Raw genomic sequence first — 20,308 nt, 5'->3', positions numbered from 1 at the left:
GATGTATCCTTGCTTGATGCTTCGCCAAACTACAACCCCTCCATTTAGAGTAAACACTGACCCCGATGTCGATTTGCGAGAAACTCGATCGATCTGAAAGTCAGAGTCCATGTATCCTGTAAGGATCAGATCCTTATCTCCATACACAAGCATGTAGTCCCTCGTTCTCCGAAGATACTTGAGGATCATCTTGACCGCCATCTAGTGATTAAATCCTGGATTGGACTAATACCGACTGACAATCCCTACTGCATAGCAAATTTCGGGTCTGGTACACAACATAGCATACATCAAGCTTCCTACAGCAGAAGCATAGGGAATCCGTCTCATCTTCTCAACCTCTTGAGGTGTCTTAGGACATTGATCCTTAGACAAAACGATTCCATGCCTTAAAGGTAACAAACCAAGAGGAGACCATGCTATCCTATGAGATTTAGTCCTGAATTGTGATGTGATGAAGTGGGAAGAAAATGGATTAATCAAATCTTAGCCATTAATCTTCATTAGTGGGCTAAGTTGCCTAAGGATATTTCATGCAAGATTTTGGGCGGTGGTAAGCAGAAAGGCTGACTTCATTTAATTGGTTTGAACAAATTACTTGGGATATTCGTGTAATTCTAGTGGCATTTGAAAGCTCTGTGTGTATATTTTCTGTGGCTATGCTGTTGGGTGAAAACTCTCTAGAATAAGGCCGGAGGAGCAAAATAAAAACAAAGGGTTCGTTTCTCGGGTGAATTTAGGCCATCAGTGAAGAATTAAAGCTCCAGGACGAATCAAGAAGATTTTTTAGCTAAACTTTTGAAGTAACATTGTTAACTCAGTTATAAACAAATTTTTAGAATGAAAGTTTTTAAGATGAAGCCTGGAAATCGAGTTATATATTTTTTAAATTTGTACTGAAAATTATTGAACAAGCAGGCAGTTGTTTGAATTGAGGCCAATGATGAAGTTTTGAATCTCCAAATAAAACGACGAGAAATTTCGAGCTGAAATTTTAAGTTAATGTTTCTAACTTGATTCTAAGCAAGTTTGTAGAAGAAGTTTCCTTGAGATCAGTTCTGGAAATTTAGTTATGAATAGTTGGAATTGAATCTACAGTTTGATGCTCCAAAATTTTTCTAAGTGTGAGGAGTGTGGGCGATCAAAGGGTGTATTCTTTTGACACCCAATCCCTCCAAATTGGCTAAGTGTCCAACCCTCAAAGTGAATGGTGGGAGGCACAATGTGATGGTTGGGCATGTGAGCTTAATTTATTGAGTAGGCCTAAAAGAAAGGCTAATGTAAACACTAAGTAGTATGCTTATATGTATAGGTTCAACTCCCATTGGAAAAGCCTATCAAGCCTTAAGGAAGTAAACTTGAAGGACTTGTGAGTGACTATAAATGATTTATAAATATTTTAATAATCCATGCTTTGTTGACAGTTACTTTTATGTTGGTTATTTTACAAGAAGTTCAAAGCAACGCATTTCTCTGAAGTTTATAAATGTATGCTAGTTACAAAGTTTATGAAATATGCTTTGGTACAATGGTTGAACCATGGTAGTTTTCAAAAGGAGATTCTATGACATGTTTATGATACAAGTATTTGTATTATGTTCTAAAGCAGATGTGCTCTTAATGTTGTTGAGCATGCATTAGCAAATGATGTTCTTGTGAAAACTATGATTTATGAGATCAAGATTTCAGTAAGCATGTTTTATGAAAATGTTTTCCTATCAGGTATTTTCATCTCAATACTGAAATACAAGGAGAAGGTATCCGAGCTGTACTATCTAGTTTCAGTTCTGTTATGATTCTAGTACTAAAGTACTTAGAGAAGATATCAGAATAATTCACTCAGTTTAGTGATAAGTAGTGGTACCCTGCTTCAGTTATGATCCTTGACATCAGGATCCAGTTTGCTCTACGTGCACGTATGACAGTTAATCAGTTCGGTAGGATTGAACAAAAAGGTTATTTCCTAGCATTACTGTAAGATGTTGAATAAAAGGGTTATCACCTCAGCCCATGCTTATGTTTGAGAGATCGAACAAAAAGGTTCTCTCTTAAACATGATACCCGACGATAAGATTGAACCACGAGGGTTCTTTCTTAGCATTGGCTAGAAGGTATTGAACAAAAGGGTTCTCACCCCAGGCCAGGCTAATGTTTGAGAGATTGAACAAAAGGGTTCTTTCTTAAACATGATCCGACGTTGAAAGATTGAGCGAAAGGGTTCTCTCTCAACCGGGAATCAGTTTAGCTATGTTTTCAGATACAATGGTTTTAAAAGTTTTATGTATACGTTTGCTTGGTATTTTTTAGTTCCAGTATTATGTTTTCGAGCTTTCAGTTTAAGCATGAGATTTATGTTTTTATTAAGTCACTCACTGGGCGAGTAGCTCATTCTTTCAAATGTTTTTCTTTTCCCAGGTAGTGGTCATCTCCCCAGAGGTTGGCTATCATCCTGCTCTGCCACTCAAGTACTCCAGTTAAAAGTCCAAAGTCTAGAGAGAAGTTTTTAGGTGTTTACTCTGTAAATATCTGTACATATGTGTTGCTCATATTAGGGACTAGTAAAATATATTGGGACCGCTGAACTCTGTATGTGTTAATATGATGTAATTATGTTGTTGTTGATCCCTAGTGTTTTGAGGTTATTTTTAAAGTTTCATTAGTTTGGTGAATGTTATATATGTACTCCAGGGATCTAAGTAGGTTAAGGATGTTAGTTAGGTAGTAAGTGCCACAAAAGGGTTGTTAACTACTGTCGTCACATTCACTTCTGGATTAAGAGGGGTAATTTGGGAGGGGGTGTGACAAGTTGATTGGGGTAAAACCTAAATCGACCCTATCCATTTCTGAAGTTTACCTTGATATCGACCAATTGCACAAAACCCATCCGAAGGGGGTCGCATTGAATGCGACACGAGGGCGTATAGAATGATCTCATGGTGTGAACCAATGACAGAGACCATAGGACGTGTTGGCACACACCCTTCACCCACTTACTATAAATACTCTCTCCATCTACCTTGATATTGATTCATGCAAACATTATCCGAAGGAGGATGCATCCTGAGACATCTCGAGGCCAAGCATGAATCTCACGATGTGAACATATAGGGAGAAACGTGAGTGGAATCATAGACATATCTGATACGCCTCCTCCTCCCACTGAGTATTTTATAACCTAGGGTTTAGTTTACTTAGGAAAAACACGACTAAAGATTTTAACTAAGTGACTTTTACCTAAGATAGTTGAACAACATTTTATCATCATCCATTAAACTCTTTAACGGAGTCTTTGACCAAAACGTCGCATGCTTGTTGAAAATCTATCTAATTCACCTTTCCAGGTAGGGGTGTTAAGTTTCCATCAACTTAAGAACCCCAGCCTAACCATAACCCGCCTTAGACAAAAGGTCCCTTATAGACAGGTTTACAACAAATTTAATCTTTTATTCCAACCAATTTAATCCTATTAAACCGATTTTAAAAGATTAATCTAGGTTACTAAGCTCTTTAGAACCATTTGAACTTAGGTCTATCTCAATCCAATTTTAAAACCCTTTTTAAAAACTTGAGTTCATCCTAAGTTCGCATGCAACTCTGAATTATTGATTTTAGGTCTAATTTCCTTTATAACACCTATAAACGGAAACAACCACCACAATACGAAGCTAACACATGCAAGGCATTCATAACGTTTGTAAATGGCCTAAGTGTCATGCTCAATGCATTGTCCATTCATTGCTATTTCTTTTATATAACACTTATACAAAACCACAATGAAATAAGCAAGACATGCTTCCATTCACCCTTAGACTATAACATTTATAATAAAAGGATGATGCATGATAATCCTTAATGCATGCAAAATATAACTCTTATCTTTCATGATGCATGCGCATGCTCTCAAGTAATTTCTTCATGCAATATTATAACATTTATAATACATGATGCATGAGTAATTGCACAACCTGAGGTGGGTTTTTAACTATATGAGAAACACTTTGACATATAAGAACCATACATCACATGTATAAGCAATAAAAGTTGATGAACCAGGTAAAATTGCCTTAAAACACAAAAGGGAAAGCTAACTATTACAAAGACAAGGAGTCTCCGGTTCAAACAGGCGAACCGGGTCTTGAACCGCTCGGCAAAGCATCGCTTCTTCAACTATCCATCATGTACTAAGCACCCGTGATCGTATACACGATAAAAAAAACCCTTCGTTCTATCGCTTACCAGCGCTCCTAGAGTTAAACGATCATTTAGCATTACTATACGATCATCTAGAAAAATCCAAACAATCGTTTAGCCATTACAACACAATCAAGTACCTTTACTAAGCAATGAAGCTTGAAGTACACGATCGCTTAGCGCGCTCCGCACGATGCCTGCCTTCCGCGATCGTCTAAGCGACTATGATGCCGCGAAGCACCATTGCCTATGCGATCGCTTAGTTAGCGTCTTCGTATCGCATACGTGCGATCGCATAGGTAGTAACTAAGCGATGAAGCTTGCTAACTACATGATCGTCTAGTGCACGCCTTCAACTAAACGACGAGCATCGCATGCTCCCACTACAATCACCTACCTACAGCGCCTACGCGATCACGCAACCAATGCTACACGATATGGTAAACGATTTACCCATCGCTTTGCATTAGCTAAATGATCGATTAGAAAATACTACACGATCATCTAGAAAGAAAGATCTAAATGATCGCTTAGTAAAATCCCTACGATCGTTTACCTGAGGCTACACGATCCGATCAATGCTGGATCTTCTTCTTCGTTGAGAACAGCATCGCCATGCGCCGAAGCTTCATCACGAATGACTTGAAGAACTCGAACTTTTTGAATTACAGGCTCGATTGCAAAGTTAATTTCGCCCAAAAAACGCTGGGCAATTAACTTTGTAAAACTAAAAGATTTAACAAAAAGGCAATTTAAACCCGAAACATTCATCAAATCATCCACAAATGCAGAAAACGGTTAACTACAAATGCAGAAACCCACCGCGACTGTAAAAACTGTTCGATTCAGATCTGTAATTTGGAATATCAATACCAAGTGAAGTCGTCAAGGAAATCATGAAATCGGGACTTATCATACTAGTTTGTATAAGTTCTGATACCAATTGAAGGAAATCGGGACGATGATTTTCATGAGTAGCGGAAGTAAGACTATTCCAAATTACAATCATGAATCAACAATACATTTACAGTTGACTTCAATACAAGCGGTTATGCAAATATACAGAGAAATTACAGCATGAAACAACATAAAGAACAAAGAGCAAACTGAACACACATAAGAGGACGCGTCTCCACACTCCAATGCATGACTCTGATCGAACAACTGTAATCACAAGCGTTCGATCTACACGACCACAACACCGCACGAACACAACACGAAATCTTCGCGTTCATCCTTAACGAACTCCTCCGCAACAGCGAACCTCCACAGCACCACGAACGGCCTCCGAAAAAACCTCGACGGTGTCGAGTTGAGTCTGACACCACCAACAAGGCAACCTTAGTATACTCGGTGTGAGAATCCAAAGGGTGGGCTCTGTTCGGAATTGGTTTGAGTTAGACGAACGGAGGAAAGACAGATCGTGTACACGACTGGACAAGTGGGAGAAGTCGGAGACCTATCGTATAGGTCGATGCCCAGTCGTTTAGATAAAGCTATGTGATCATTTAGCTCTATCGTTTAGCTCGATCGATTCTACACGATCGTTTACCTTGGGCCAGCAATCATCTAGTAAAGCTATGCGATCGTTTAGTAAACACTGCACGATCATTTAGCTAGCACCTGCACGACCGTTTACTTAGCCCAGCCGTCGTTTAGTAAATCTGTATTTCCTTGACGACTTCTGTGAGTTTCTTTTCGCCGGAGAGAATACTTAAAACTTTTCAAACTTTGCAAAAAATCTCTTTTTGAAAATAGGAAACCGATTTCCTTTTAAAACCTCACGGTTACCATGATCAATAACCACCCACTACATTTTGTCATTTAAAAGAAAAAGTATTAATTATCTAATAATCAATATTATTATAAATATAAATTATAACAAACTTATCATACTATATTTATAACCTATAGTTTTAATATTTCATCTCATGAAACATATAAACAATAGTTCTTTTTCTATTCCATGGTACTTAATGTAAATCTCATTTACATCAATCCTCCACTAGATGTATCTTATACATCATACCGATTATATCACATATAATCAAAATACCTCTTGTCAATTTGAACATTTCAAATCAACACCAAGAACTTAATCCTTCAACATGAATCCAAGCTACCATGGGGACCTCATGGACCTGTAGATCCAAAGCTCCAACGGTACGTGAATAACTGACTAAACTCTTTAGTCGTGGGATCCACCATCCATTAACTACCAGGCATTCCACTAAAGACCGACAACTGAACTCTCCTTATTACAGATATATTATGTGTCCATCTTAACAAATGAGCAGTGTGAAAACCCTTCACAGATCACTTGTAAGTACAGCTAGGCCAATAACCGTCATGCCCCTGTAGTTACATCTATCTTCTTAAGTACCACTGATCCCTTTAATGAATATAAATCATAGTGCTACTATGACTGAGTCTTCTCTTCCAAAGAGAAGTTGTGACCACTATGTTCAAGCCCCAGAATCCGCCCTTAAGAGAGAAGTCTCTCTACTTATCCCTGCTTCGAGAAATGAGTGAATTCCATATTATGGATTGAGTTTTCAACTCCCAGATCAGACAAGTCCCCAAAAAAGTACGCATGTTGAGTTGGCAATCTGGCCACTCTCACCCATACTAATCAGAGGACTGCCCTCAAAGGCAGGAGTTCACAAAACATTCAGGATTGAGGTCATGTCACCTATGGCCGTTTAGGTGAGATGCAAGTCTCTAGTATCAACGGCGTTATATACAGAGTTTAGTTATCTCGTGGTCCAGGTCTTATACAAACCCTTTGTATAAGACCCCCGCTCCACGTCTCTACATGAATGGTCAGGATCAACCATCTGTAGTAGTTTACAACACTTGCAAACCTCTACAAAGCAGGTCGTATCCGTAGTGTCACCAGGATTAGGTATCCCACCTTAATCCTTATACTACAGATCGATTTAGGTTATCACTTAAGACATGATCCACTTGTATATCACATATACATGCTTGAGTTCACATAAGATAAACAAGGAGCTTTGTTTATTGGATATGAGTTAATGCCAAAATTAAATAACACTTATTTTATTCATTGAACAATGTGCATCTTTACAAAACAACAAGACTCCGGGAGAATTAGGACACCAATCCTAACAATCCATATGCTACAGACCATTTAGGTTATCACTTAAACGTGATCCACTTGTATGTCTCCACATACATGTTTAGGTTTCATAAAATAACCTAGGATCTTAGTTTATTGAATTGATTTAATGTAGTCTAAACATTAATAAAATACCTCTTATTTTATTAGATATATAATTTGTCTTTACAAACTATAAGATACACTCAATTTAAAAAATTATCTCCAACACAACCTGATGGGGGTCAAACCTATAGGTTGCAAATGGATCTATAAGAGAAAACGGGGTGCTGATGGGAAGGTGCAAACCTTGAAGACTAGACTTATGGCAAAGGGTTATATCCAAGTCGAGGGAAACAATCTTGAGGAGACCATATATATGGAGTAGCCTGTAGGATTCATTGCCCAAAGTCAAGAGCAAAAATATTTTAAGCTTAATCGGTCCATTTATGGATTGAAATAAGCTTCTCGATCTTAGAATATAAGATTTGATACTGCAATTAAATCTTATGACTTTGATTAGAATGTTGATGAGTCTTGTATTTACAAGAGAATCATCAACAGTTCAGTAGCTTTTCTTGTGTTATATGTAGATGATATCCTACTCATTGAGAATGATGTAGGTCTACTGATTGAAATTAGAAATTGGCTAACGACCCAATTCCAAATGAAATATTTGGGAGAGGCATAATTTGTTTTGAAGATTCAGATCTTTGGGGATCGATAAAACTAAACGTTGGCTCTATCTCAAGCATTATGCATTGACAAGATGTTTGTCAAGTTTTCGATGCAGAACTCCAAGAGAGGTTTACTCCCTTTCAGGCATGGAGTTACATTGTCTAAGAAACAGTGTTCTAGACACTTCAAGAGGTTGAGGAAATGAGATGGATCCCTTATGCATCGGCTATTGGCAGCTTGATGTATGTGATGTTTTGTACTAGACCCGACATCTGCTATGCGGTGGGGATAGTCAGTAGATATTAGTCTAATCAAGGATTTGATTAGTAGACCGCCGTTAAGAATATCGTCAAGTATTTTCGGAGAACGAGGTATTACTGGGGTATAGTGTATGTCCTAGTTTATTGTATTTTGTACTTTATTTGTATTGTACATTCGACTCTCTAAGCTTTAGGATAAGTAGAAGATTGTTAGGATTGATGTCCTAAATCTCTCTTGTATTTTCGTAGTTTGTAAACATTGTATAAAATAATTGTTATTTTATGAGCATATACTCAATCTAATAAACTAAGATCCTAAGTTATTTTATGTAATTTAAACACGTATTTAGAGACATACAGGGAGATCATGTTTAAATGATAACTTAAAGGTCTGTAGTAGATGCATAAAGTTGGGTACCTTATTCTGATGACACTATGGATACAGCTTGCTTTGTAGATGTTACAAGTGTTGTAAAGTGCTACAAATGGTTTGATCCTGATAATTCATATAGAGACATGTGAGCAGTGTATCCTATATAAAGAGTTTCTATAAGACTGGACCACAAAATGATTAATCTCATTATATAACGCTGTTAATAGTAGAGACTTACATTTTACCAGGATGACCATAGGTGACATGACCTGAATCCTAAGTGAGTTATGAACTCCTATCTTGAAGGCGGTCCTTTGATTTGTATAGGTGAGAGTGGCCAGATCGTCGACTCAATATACCTACCATTTTAGGGATTCATCTGATTGGAGAGCTAGAAACACAGCTACACAAGACGAAATTCACTCCTTCCCTAATGTCAGGGTAAGAAGATAAATTGCTTCCTTAAGGGCTGATTCCGGGGCTTGAACAATGTGGCCACAACTTTTCTTGGCCTGAGAGAGATTTGGTCATAGTTGGACTATGACTTATTGTTCATTAGAGGGACCAATGATACTTAAGGAGTTAAATGTAACTATAGAGACAAAATGATAATTTTGGCCCAACCGTACTTACGAGAAATTTGTGAAGACTCATCGCGTTGTTAACTGGTTATATCTAGTGGACACATAAATATATCTATAATGCGAAGAGTGCAGCTGACGGTCTTTAGTGGAGTGATTGGTAGTTAATGAATGTTGGGTAATTTAATTAAAGAGTTTAATTAATTATCCAAGTACCATTGGAGCTTCAAACTACAGGTCCAGAAGGCCCCCTCTGTAGCTCAATAAGGATTATTGAGAATTAATTTTGGATTAATTTGAATTGTTCAAATTAATTGAGGGAGTTAATTATATATGATATAATTAATGAAATTAATTTTATGTGATATAATTAATATAATGTAGTCGATACATTATAATATATAGGTTACTTTGATAGGAATTAAATATTTGAATATGACTCAAATACTAACTATATGAATGAATTTCATATAATTAAATTTAATACAAATATAATTTCTATTAAATACCATAAAATTGAAAGGAACAGGTGAAGGTTCGCAGTGGAAAAGGATCGTCCCAATTTTCATTTTTCCATAGAATCCCAATTTTACAAAACAAGAAAAACAGATTTAAAATTACAACATTCGTAAAAAAATATATTAGGGAAGAAACAACGCTTACGTTTGAAGCCAAATAGTCACGAATTTCCACGATCCGGATCATGAACCTTTTAGTCTGGATCTCGATCTCCAAAAATACGGCAACCCAAATTGCCACCACCACTTGAGAACCCTCTGTATTCTCTTATGAATGAGAATTCAAGAGTTGTAGGCTCTTAGACTTTGGAAGAGAGGGAGAGATTTAAGAGGAGAAAGAAGAATACTTTTCTTCTGTGTGATTGAGAATTACCAGGGGAATATCTCTGACCATCAGAGAGTTGAGGAACTACGCTCATCCTCACGTTCTGGTTGAGAGAACTAAGGGGAGGGAGTTGTAACTCTCTTCCTTTAATTAAATTAAAATTAAATTAAACTAAATTAATATATATATATACACTATATGTTATATTAAATATAACACATAACCTATAGTTATTTATATTGAATCAAATATAATATAACATATAGTTTTATTTTCTCTCAACAATCCATGGTATTTAATATAAATCACATTTATACTAAATTCAGTTATATGAATCTCATCCATATAATTAATATTTGAATAATATTCAAATATTTAATTTCTCTAAAAAAAATAAACGTTATATTATAATGTATCGAATATATTATATTAATTATATCACATAAAATTAATTTTATTTAATTATATCATATATAATTATCTCCCTCAATGAATGTGAACAATTCAAATTAATTCTCAATAATCCTCGTTGAGCTACAAAGGGGACCTTATGGACCTGTAGTCTGAAGCTCCAGTGGTACTTGGATAATTAATTAAACTCTTTAATTAAATTACCCAACATCCATTAACTTTCGGTCACTCCACTAAAGACCAGAAGCTGCACTCTTCACACTATAGATATATTTTTATGTCCATTGGATAGAACCAGTCAACAGTGCAATGACCATTCACAAATTGCTAGTAAGTACAGCTGGGGTAAAATTACCATTTTGCCTTTGTAGTTACATCTAACTCCTTAAGTACCACTGATCCCTGTAATGAATAATAAGTCATAGTCCAACTATGACCAAATCTCCCTCGAGCCAAGAGAGAGTGTGGCCACATTGTTCAAGTACCAAAATTAGCCCTTAAAGGAGCGATTTATCTATTTACCCCGATATTAGGGAATGAGTGAATTTTGTCTTGTGTAGTTGTGTTCCCAGCTCTCCAATAAGACGAATCCCCAAAATGGTAGGCATATTGAGTTGACGATCTGGCCACTCTTACCCATGGAAATCAAAGAACCGCCTTCATAGGCAAGGATTCACAACTCACTTAGGATTCAGGTCATGTCACCTATGATCATTCTGGTGAAATGTAAGTCTCTACTATTAACAACATTATATATTGAAACTAATCATTTCGTGATCTGGTCTTATACAAACTCTTTGTATAGGATACCCTCATTCACATGTCTCCACATGAATGATCATGATCAAATGATTTGTAGCACTTTACAACACTTGTAACATCTACAAAGTGGGTCGTATTCGTAGTGTCACTAGGATAAGTTACCCAAACATATCCATCTATTACAAACTATTTAGGTTATCATTTAAGCATGATCCACTTGTATGTCTCTACATACATGTTTAAATTACATAAAATAACAAAGGATCTTAGTTTATTGAATCGAGTATATACTCATAAAATAACAATTTGTTTATAAAATATTTATAAACTACAAGAATACAAGAGAGATTTAAGACACCAATTCCAACATGAGGGACTACATGCCCATGTATGGTTTTAAAGATTTGATCCTTATAGGATACATGGACTCTGATTTTCAGACTGATAAGGATTCTAGGAAACCCACTTCAAGATCAGTGTTCACTCTTAACGGATGGGCTATAGTCTGGAGGAGTACCAAGTAGGGGTGCATTAAGGAGTAGATCTAATTACAGGGCAAAACGGTAATTTTGATCCAATTATACATTCAAGCAATTTGTGAAGGGTCATCGCATAGTTGACTAGTTATATCCAATAGACATAGAGATATATCTGTAGTGCGAAGTGTGTAGCTGTTAGTTTTTAGTGGAGTGACCAACAGTTAATGGAAGTTAGGTAATTTAATTAAAGGAGTTTAATTAATTATCTAAGTACCATTGGAGCTTCAATCTACAAGTCCACAAGATCCTCTTCGTAGCTCAACTGAGATTATTAATAATTAATTTTAGATTAATAAATTTTTCAAATTAATTGAGGGGTTAATTATATATGATATAATTAATTTAAATTGATTATATATGATATAATTAACATAATGTATTTGATACATTACAATATAAAGTTTATTTGAGAGGATATAAATATTTGAATATGATTCAAATATTAATTATATGAATTGGATTCACATTTTTTATATAAATTTGATTTATATTAAATTCATATATTATTGAGAGAACTCTAACTATATGTTATATTGTATTTGATACAATATAAAAACTATGGGTTATGTGTTGTATTCGATACAACATATAGTTTAATGTATAATATATGATAAGTTGGTTATCATATATGTATATTAAATGTTATTTTATTTATTTTTTTATGAATTAAAATTAAATGAGGGAGTTATAAAAATAACTCCCTCCCTATTTTCTCTCTATATCCATCATAGGAAAGATGGAAGTTATGTTTTTTTTCATCTTTTTCCCAAGAGATGCAGAGAGGGTATATGATATTCCAGTGAAGGTCTCTCCCAATGTGAATTCCTCTCTTCCAAAATCAATAGAGCCTACAAACTCCTGCAATTCCCAATCCCTATAGGAGAATACAGAGCATTATCTATTGGTAGTGTCTTTTTTGGTTTTTGCCAAGGATATTGAAGTATTCGTGACCAATTGGAAGGGAATACGTGAAGATTTGTGGCTTTAAGGGTTAGTAAATCTACACCCTATTTTCTTCCTCTCTGTTGTGTTCTTATGCATGCTGTAATTTATCTTTGTAGAATGCATAATAGGGTGAATTTTATTTTTCTATGTAAATTTGAAATTGAGAAACGACCTTGCTTCCGTCTAGGATTTTCGCAAACCTTTAGTCTCAACTATAGTAATTGAAAGTTCAAGAGATAACTCACTCTCTCTAATCAAGTTATTGTCCTACTTCACTATGCATCAATTCAAATCGATAGATAGTAATGTTTAAGTTTATTCTCCTATATTTGCTCAAATAAATTGTTTATTATTTTTTAATTGCCAGTCATACGTGGGGGAATGTTGGGAATGACTAGTCAATTAGTCATTTGTTGGAATGACTTATCATAAAATTAGTCAAAGATTTCTAAATGTATTTTATTTTCATACTTAATTTAATTTGAAATGTTGTATTTAATTTAGATATGAAATATTTTCCTATTTAATTTAGATATGTAACGTTTTTGTATTTAATTAAGATCTGAAATGTTTTCTACATTTAATTTAAAAAAGTGTTTTTGTTGGATTCTTATAAAAAGGAAAAATAGTTGTTTTAGTCCTTAAGGGTGAGATTTGAGTCTGGTATGATGTTTCTCTCTATTAAAAATGATTTAATTCTGAGCAAAACTTTCACTCGATTCCAATCCTTCTTCAACGAGTGCATGTCTGAGAAAGGTGTTGTGTTAACCTTGGGGAGCAACCTTCTTTTGGCAACTTAGCACCGAGGTCGCACCGATTTTGCTTTCAAAGCAATAGATCTTCCACGGTAAAACAATGATTGAGATCTAGAATTGGCGATGACTAACAATATATTCACCAGGGACCTGTGCTTACTTTCTATATTATCTAATCAAACTTTAAACTTAAACCCAAGTGATAAAATTTAAGGGTAGTTATGCATTTAGGCTGTTTACTTCTTAGTAAATGTAACAAATAAATCATAATATGAAATGTGAGTTTTGTTTGAAAATGTTCCTAGAAAACTAGTTAACAATATTTAATAAGAATTATGAATAATTAAAAAAATCCATTACGATTGCAACAATTTTAATTACAAGCAATACTGAACATGACCTTAGGATTTAGTATTTAATAAAAAATTATTTTAAATTTTATGAGTAATAAATTTAAACTTTGTAATATAAGTCCTTATCTTTTTTATTTTGTGTCTAATAGATCTTCAAAACATATGAAACTTTTAAATTAACCAATCTATTAGAAATTAAATTGAGAATTTTGTGTACTTTCCATTTTTATATCATTTAGGTTTGTTGAATATTAAAAGATGTTCAATAGGTTAATTGACCTATTAAATATAACATTGAAAGTTGGATGACTTATTAGACAGAAGATTGAAAGTGATGTGTATTGGACACAAAATTAAAAGTGTAAAGATCATGTTAGACACTTTGTATAGTTCAAAAACCTATTTGCCACTAACTACACAGTTAAATAACTAAACTCATAATTTAGTCTAAAATATGTCGATATATTTTTAGATTTCAATAATGTGTAGGGTGGAGAATTCTAACAATTGACTTATATGTTGATGGTTGTTATAAACAATTGAACTATGCTAATATTAAAATTTATGTCAATTGGTTTGAATTCAATTGTTTAAGGTATGAATATCCTTTAGTAGCCAGACGATAATTGACACAATCTTCTACCACAAAAATCGCAGATTCGATTTCTCATCTCCTTCGTTGTTGTACTAGAAAAAATCCTTCACTAATGGTCAATCTAAGCATACTTCTTCAAATTTTTAAGACATATATTCGATCAAGGGGTCAAAAGGGTTTTGAGTCCTTCCACCTATAGATGTTGCACTAGGAAACAAAATCATTGATTTTCATAAGCTACATTTAATAACAATTTCATTTTTTTTTAAAATGTGTGCTTGTTTTCTTCCAATTTCTACTTAAAGAAATACATGAACTCCTAGTCAAATTGTAAAGACAAAAACAAATTTCTGAAAATAATTTCTTTAGGTTTTAAATTTTAACATTGTTTCTTAAAAACGTTAATAAATAGTGGATAGTGAAAAATAAAAATTTGTTGGTAAAAGTAATATTTATAACCTTATTTTTCAAAAAATGAAAAACTAAACACAAAATGTTTTCCAATATAACTTTAAAGATTGTCTTACACTTTGTGTATTGGTAATATTTGTTTAAGGTAGGCAAATGTTGTTTAGATTGTCTCTGCATTTGGCCTATCTAGTTAAGGGATGTTTTCTAGAAATGTTGATTATGCAAAATACTTTTAGGGTCGTCAATTTGTGTATCCGTTATGCTTATTTAAGCACTTTAATTGCTGGTTTAGGCTAACCGTTTTTACAAAAGATTTCGAGAGTCGTTGTCTTGTAAAATACTTATGTCACAAGTGTTATTCCTTGAAGACGTTAAAGAGTTTATTGTTGTGAGGTTGGATACATACTCCAAGCTATTTGTGTGCTTTTTCAGTTTACTTCTTGAGAAGGGATTCTCAAGCTTAGGGGGAGCCTAAGCTAGACAAGTGAAGTAGTCGTTACTTGAATGAGAAAGATACAACTCAAGTGAGAGGAAATCTCATGACTTAAGGGGAGCTTAATCTCATTCTTATGGAGAGCCTAAAATATTACTCACTAATATCATTGCTTAAGGGAGCCTGAGTATCCAAGAGAGGGAGTCTCACATCTGGGGGGAGCATAGGTGAATGGTTGAGTGATTAAGCTCTACAGAAGGCACTATAATGGTATTGTTGTTACATATAAGTATTGTGTTGTAATTGCTTATCATTTATATCAATGAAATTACCTTTCTTATGCACACTGCCCCTCAGATGTAGGTGATTGCATCAAATTGGGTAACCAATCTCTAGTGTTATCTTTATATGTCATTTATGTTTATCAAATATTTTGTGGAATGTTGTAACATTGTTCGTTATAACAGTTGATGTGCGCTAGGTACTTTTATATTATTTTCTGATTGTAAGTTCAAATCTTCACTTGGACGAAACAAGAACTTTATAGAACCAATGACCAAATAAAGACTGAAAGGCTAATGCTTAAACCATATGATATAGCATAAAATTTAGACATTTTCACCCTTAAATGAGAAAACATAAATCCATAATCAAACAACAAACAATTACTCTTTTTTTTTTTAAAAAAAAAAAAGATGATGAAGTGAAAAAGACAGATAACAACTTAGATTGGATTAAAACCAAAAATGATGCAATTTCCTAAATTCAACCTAATGAAAAAAGCAGGAACCGACTTTGTGTGTTTTTGTGCTTGAATTTATTCCAAATGGTCGAATATTCTTATTCTTATTTTATTATTATGTAATATATGGTTAGTAACATTAGGAATCCGTTTCTTCCGCTTTCTTCTTCTCTACATTATAACATCCCATCAATTTCCGGTTTCCAGTCTTTTTTTTTTTTTTCTTTTATTTCTTTTATTTCTTTTATTGTAAAACTTTTAATTGTTCTTTTGGTGACGTTTGTATTTTACTAATTACTTTCTACTATGTCTAGAAATTTATAGAGAAATTTTTGAAGAAATGTCAAGTTATTTATAGAAATAGTAAAAATAATATATATATATATATATTAGTAGACTTCTATCAATAACTATCAATGATAAATTTCTATAAGTTTTTATCATTGATAAACACTGATAGACTTTTATCAGTCTCTATCAATCTCCATCAAAGAAAATTAAAATTTTACTATTTTGTGTAAGTAATTTTTCTTATTTTTCTATTTTTGATAACCTCTCAAATTTGTAATAAATAAATATAAAAATTCACATAAATAAGGGTTAGACTACGAGTATAGTTCTTAAACGTTTAGGTTGTCTCTATTTGGTCTTTCAATTTTTAATTTATTTTTATTAAATATGCATTTGAATTAAAAACAAAATGACTTTCAATTTTTTGTTTAATAGATAATATAATTTATAAATGTATAATAATTTTTTGAACCTTTAATTTCGTGTTTAATGAGACATTGACATACATTAAAATTTTAATACAAATTTGAATTTTTTTGTCTAAAAAACCAACTTTTAGTTTCTATCTAGTGTTACAAATTTAAGAGCTTATTCGATCCCTTCTGAAAAATCTGAACACTCAAAAAAGATCTAATTGTCACTAGAAAGTCAAAGATGCAAATGATGAAATACTCCCATCTAAAAGATCTAAAGACTATAAACTAAATTTATAATTAGAATAAACTTGTACTTCGAATTCTAATAGTTTATACTGACTCTCCCAATATCATATACTTTTTTACCAACTCATTGATGTTTGAGACTATTGTCCCGATCTAATTAAGGTTGGTCGGTTTTCGATTTTCTTGAGAAAAAAAATTGAAACAACGTATATATATTTATATTTTTAAAAAATATAAATATAAAAGCAAACCTATTACCACTATTTTAATATTAATTATTTAAAATTTAAAAAGTGGTTAATTTTATTAACCTAACCATACCTTTTTCATTTAAATTAAAAGGTAAAGAATACACCTATCATTATTTTTTTTCTTAGTTTTCTTTTAAACAAAAATTATTCACTTAAAAGGCTAAAACCCCCAACAAAAACAAAAATTACAGTGATTTTACACTATCGAATGACATGATTTTATTTGAATAGACCAAATTTCCGAATTACTGAAAGCAATAAATTTAGGTAAAATAGTATACGAACTAAGAAGCGAGTTTTAACAACAAAGATAGATTTTTATTTACTTTGGAAAACGAAAATCGTCGAATAGAAAAGAGGGTTAGAGAGAAAAAGGATTGGACTAAAATTTGTAGGGCTTTACCCCCAAAGGGAGCCCTTCCAGAAATTCTCGAAGGCCTGGGCCAAACCCAGGCCTAAGAGGGGGTTTGGAAATAGTTTTCAACCAGCAATAGACGCGCCTCGGTTAGTACCTCACTAGCTGCGTCATTGCCCCAAGCGCAAAGATGAAAATCCCTCCTCCTTCCACTTCCCTTTTATACCCACTTGCGTCACTCCACTTTCAAAGTCTTTCCGATGTGGGACATATTCAAATTCCAAACTCAGAAAAGCAACTCTTCATTATTATGTTCACGCAATTGACGATACAACTTTAAATGTCACAAGGAAAATTTTGCCAAATTTTACCACACTTTTCAACTATTGCTGAGGAAATTTGTTGAGAAACTTAAAAGATTTAATTCAATTTCAACCCTTCTAAAACGAATTTCCTATCGCAAGTCTCTCCCACTGTTTTTATTCAACGCGCGTTTGTAGTAAGACTCCATTATCATTGCAACGTCTTCGCAAATTGAGTGTTTTGTAGCTCAACTAATCTATGCATGTGTTTTCAACTTGCAAATTATAAGTTTAAGTTAAAGTCACGTGACCTTTCATTCTAAAAGTCGGAGATTCAATTCTCGTCCATACAATTGTATTAAAAAAAAGTTTAATCTTTCTATTAGGGTATGTTTGGTTGGCAATTTCAATTGTGTTTTGTATTTTTAGATTTGCTTCATAAGTTCATAAAATAAGGACAATTGTTGGTATGCAATCCAAATTATGATTTTGAAATTTGTTTTCGGATTTAGTAATTCAAATCGTGCAAATTTCTGAAAACAATACTTTTATGTTTTTCAGTGTATTCAAATTTTGAATTTTAACTTTTTAAATGTATAATTGTATTTTTTTAAAAAAAAAATGTACAAATAATATTTCATGAGATAAACAAAATTCATTTTTTTTAAAAAAAATAAAATATATAACATATAATGAACTCAAAAGTATAGTATTACTTAATAATAATCATACAAATTTTTTTTTTTAACATATAAGGTATTCATAAATTAGTTGATAATAGTTTATGTTCAACCCATTATTTTGTGAGTAGCTGCAACTAGTCTGATAGTTTCTAAATATAGGATCAAACCCATTAAAAACAATTGGTTTAAATTAGAATCAAAAGCTATCAAATACATATTTGAAAATATAACTTTACTTTTGAATACATTATTTTCTCTAATTTTTGTTTTTAGATAAACTACTAAGCAGAACTTAATTATCAAGCTGTTGTGTTGAATTAAAAAAAAATGAAAAAGAGGATGTAAAGGTGAAATTTTGAATCAATAATTCATATAAAAGTTAGAGATGAAGTTATTAGATGAAGTTATTCTTAGGTTGCTAACATTCTTTTATTGGGGGATTGGATTTTGCTTGGGATTTTATTACTTTAATTTTGCTTAAATGTATAGTTATTTAATTTAAAGTTGTTAACATCCCATCCAATCTAGATAAATTAATATGGTTTGAATTCCCTTTTGGCCTATGATGAATCTTAGATGGGTTATATCCAATCATTGAATGTTTTTATTATATGTAGTTTGTATGTGTCAATGTTAATACGTCGATGTACATATTCAAAGTTACATTATCAGCTTCTTAAAAGAAAAAAAAAATTAACTGCCAAAATAATTATTTTTAATTTCAAAAATAGAGTGACGTCATAAAAATTTGGAGAACAAAATAGGATACGTTTGAAAGTTCAATAATTAAAACAAAACAACTTTCATTTATGTTTCGTCTATCCTTTCTTATATCTCGCCTCTGACAACGACAACAATGCACAAAGTTTTTTTCGGATACCAAACGAAACAAGTAGAGAGTATAAAAAAAAAGTAAGCTCCAACAATAACAAAGCGAGAAATAAACAAGTAATAAAAAAGACTTGGTGACTGATAGGCCCCCAATCCTTAAGAAGTATTAGAGGAAACGAAATAAGAGAGGAAAATCAAATGAAAATGTGAGAAGGGAATCAAATGTAAATGGGTGAGGGTTATGGAATAAAATTAGTTAAAGATGAGTGATCTTGTGGGCCCAGAGAAGATCTGGTTAGTTACAAATTAGATTATTTAAAGGAAGGAGGGGTGAGCTTAGGATATCTTGGCTATATTTTGTGAATGCTCAGTGAGCTTGTTGTAGGGGAGGGGGGAGTCTCGGCTTCCTTGGCAATTTGGCCAAAATAGTGAATATATAACCCGAGTTCTATCATTTTGGTATTAGAGCCATCATTCCTTGAGGAATGGTGAAGAAAATGGAAGCTAGAATGTCTGCTCTCGAGGAACAAATAACCTTGTTACAGGTTAGAATGGAGACTATGATGAACGATTTGTTGAAATGCAACAAATAACAGAGCAATCCATGGCAGAAAGAATGGAAGCTTTAGGGGAAACGTTGGAGCAGAAGATGCTACATGCGCTAGAAGCATGGTTAGGAAAAGGAGGGGGACCCCAGGCGATAATGACTCGAGCTCATTTGAACAGACGGTGACGAAAAAAGGAAGCAACCAATGATCGAGGAGAGTGTGAGAAAAGGGAGCCAGATGGAGAAAGAAAAGAGGGACGTACCTCTATTCGATATGAGATTGAGGAAGCTGGAGATTCCAATCTTCAAAGGCGAAGTGGGTGACAATCCATTGGGGTGGTTTCATCGAGTCGAGTGATATTTCGTTGTTAATCGGTTGATGGAGAAGGACAA

The 20,308-nt window shown here is 33.4% G+C and overlaps 1 non-coding gene across 1 annotated transcript; it reads right to left on the bottom strand.

Moving 5' to 3' along the window:
* Nucleotides 1-17,600: 17,600 nt before the first annotated feature.
* On the bottom strand, nt 17,601-17,744 carry LOC120069864 (U4 spliceosomal RNA). The gene has a single exon (XR_005479711.2). It is a non-coding gene; the product is annotated as a U4 spliceosomal RNA (small nuclear RNA).
* Nucleotides 17,745-20,308: the final 2,564 nt, after the last annotated feature.

Source organism: Benincasa hispida, chromosome 5 (assembly GCF_027475165.1).
Source record: "Benincasa hispida cultivar pf3 chromosome 5, pf3_genome.v1.1, whole genome shotgun sequence".
In the NCBI taxonomy this organism is placed as follows: domain Eukaryota; kingdom Viridiplantae; phylum Streptophyta; class Magnoliopsida; order Cucurbitales; family Cucurbitaceae; genus Benincasa; species Benincasa hispida.
This window is presented reverse-complemented; position numbering and strand designations above follow the sequence as displayed.